The sequence below is a fragment of the Entelurus aequoreus genome, linkage group LG01, assembly GCF_033978785.1.
Source record: "Entelurus aequoreus isolate RoL-2023_Sb linkage group LG01, RoL_Eaeq_v1.1, whole genome shotgun sequence".
NCBI lineage: Eukaryota > Metazoa > Chordata > Actinopteri > Syngnathiformes > Syngnathidae > Entelurus > Entelurus aequoreus.
Genome location: NC_084731.1, coordinates 49,875,903 through 49,878,796, shown reverse-complemented (window position 1 = coordinate 49,878,796; position 2,894 = coordinate 49,875,903).

Sequence of the window (2,894 nt, the reverse complement as noted above, 5' to 3'; positions counted from 1 at the left end):
AAGTCCATACAAAACTAAGAAAAACAGCAAGCAAAAACATCCAAATCGAAGTGAAAGTTGAAGGAAAAAGGAGCTCCTTCGTCTTCCCCTGCTAAGAATGGCAATGGGCAGAAAGACACAGCACAACAGCATAAAAGCTGCTGTCTTATCTACATATCAGTCAGGACGACACCCTTACCGCCACTAAGAGGCGCTGTACACTCCTAGTCTTTTTTTTTTTTTTGGAATGCATTGGTCTGACTTGCTGTGGAATGACAAGTGAGACAGAGAAGAGGCTGCAAAGATAGTGGAAACAACTGACAGATGTCCCTTTAATGCATTTGTGGTAAAAAAATATTACAATAAAAACAAAAAATACAAATGTACAAATATACAAAGAGGTGACACAATATGAAACATGTTGATGACTTTTTGACACTTTTATGCAGAAGATGTTAAATCAAGAGTGCTTGAAGGCAGCACATGCAAAACTGCATTAAAAGTTTGGCAGATTTTACATAATGTTCTATTTTGATAAGGTTTTGATAAAATCTTGACTTTCACAACGTATCATCAGGTGAGGTCACTCCAGAGACTTCAGTTTAGTCACCACTAAAAACATCCATCCATCCATCCATCCATCCATTTTCTTCCGCTTATCCAAGGTTGGGTCGCGGCGGCAGCAGCCTAAGCAGGGAAGCCCAGACTTCCCTCTACCCAGCCACTTCGTCCATAGTCTTCCCAACGTGTCCTGGGTCTTCCCCGTGGCCTCCTGCCGGTCGTACGTACCCTAAACACCTCCCTAGGGAGGCGTTCGGGTGGCATCCTGACCAGATGCCCGAACCACCTCATCTGGCTCCTCTCGATGTGGAGGAGGGCTTTTCTTTGAGCTCCCCCCAGATGACAGAGCTTCTCACCCTATCTCTAAGGGAGAGCCCCACCAACCTGCAGAGAAAACTCATTTCGGCCGCTTGCACCCGTGATCTTGTCCTTTCGGTCATAACCCAAAGCTCATGACCATAGGTGAGAATGGGAACATAGATCGACCGGTAAATTGAGAGCTTTGCCTTCCGGCTCAGCTCCTTCTTCACCAAAACGGATCGATACAGAGTTCGCATTACTGAAGACGCCGCACCGATCCGCCTGTCGATCCGCCTGTCGATCCGCCTGTCGATCTCACGATCCACTCTTCCCTCACTCGTGAACAAGACTCCTAGGTACTTGAACACCTCCACTTGGGGCAAGATCTCTGCTTTTTGCAGATGATGTGGTCCTGATGGCTTCATCTGGCCAGGATCTTCAGCTCTCACTGGATCGATTCGCAGCCGAGTGTCAAGCGACTGGGATGAAAATGAGCACTAAAAACAGCGGTGGCCAAAGTCTGGCATTAAAATGAGCCCGCAGCAAAACATTAACTGTTTTTGTTATTTTTTTAAGTTATGCACTAATTCTAATATTTTAATTTGACAACTGCAACAGAAAGCTGAGATGTTGGCTGGTCCTTCTTTAAATACAATATGATCCAATCAGGGTTATGCTGCCAATACCGATCATGCATGTGTGATATCAGCCAATACATGTAGTAACATTACATTGTTCTATGTATTTATGGTGGTACGACATTTAAAGTACTTCCTTAAGCTATTTTATTACATACAACTGTTTGATCAAAACAAAGGCAATACTATGCAAGAACTAAGCAAAAACTACAATCTCTTACTCTTTTAAATCCCTTGGGTTTTGCCTTCAAAGTCCTGATGTCGCAAGGAAATTATTCCCTGAATTTATCAACATTAACAAAAGCAAAAAATGATTTTGAGATATTAAAATATCCACCTTATCCCTTTAGAGCAGGGTGTCAAAGTCAAGGCCGCGGGCCAAATCCAGCCCGCGAATGAATTATCTATGGCCCCCAGGATGATATTTGATTAGTATTATTATTATTTGTCACAATGTATAGGTGACGAACCCCAAGATGCAGAGAAGGCAGGCTTGGTACAGGAAAATATTTAATGTTCAAAATAAAGAAAAAAAGCACAAACCAGGAACTAGGAATAGCCAAACTGAAAACAGGAACCGGCAAACGGAAAACCTGGAAACAGCTAATGGCTAACAGGATAACACGAAAACAAGGAGCTAGGAGAAAGCAAACTGTAAATAGCTGTAAGGAACAGCTATGACGACAGCGACAAGGACAGGTAGTTATCACATCGACAATACTCCAGCACAGACTGGATGGCAAGACAGGTTTAAATAACAGCTGGCTGATTGACACCAGGTGTGGCCAGGTGCCAATCAGCCACAGCTGAGGGAAAACAGCGCTCAGGGAGACAAGCAGGAAACAACCAAAATAAAAGCGCTGACAGGAAATAAAGACAAACACAAAGAAAAAACTAAAACATAATCAAACTGTCAGGGACAAACCTGACAATTATTATTATCAGAACCGGCCCGCAGGCCACAGCCACCTTTTGCACGCACCAATACTCCATCAGTGTTGATGCTAGGAATTTTCAAAATGGGGTCCCAGGGACCCCATCAAGTCATAAAATTGGGGTCCCGCAGTACATTTTTGGGGTCCCACTTTTTTGGAAGAGTTTTGAAAACAAATGATAAATGTATGCATTATCCTGTTATTTCTCAAATTCTATATTGTGTTTTGGAAAAAGGTTGTCATAAACGTTACTTAATTCATCAAAAAAAATGTTACAAAAGAAAACCATTTTTTATGCATATGTACATTTATTCAATTATAAACATTCATTCACTTTCTTCTTTCCTTCATGGATCTAAACTTTACTTATTTAAAAAAATATTTTTATTGTAATATTTTCAGAATGTGTTTATTCTATTTTTGGCCAAAGTAAGACAAAGAAAATAATCTGAAGTTGTCTTTATTTTTTAGTTTTAATGCC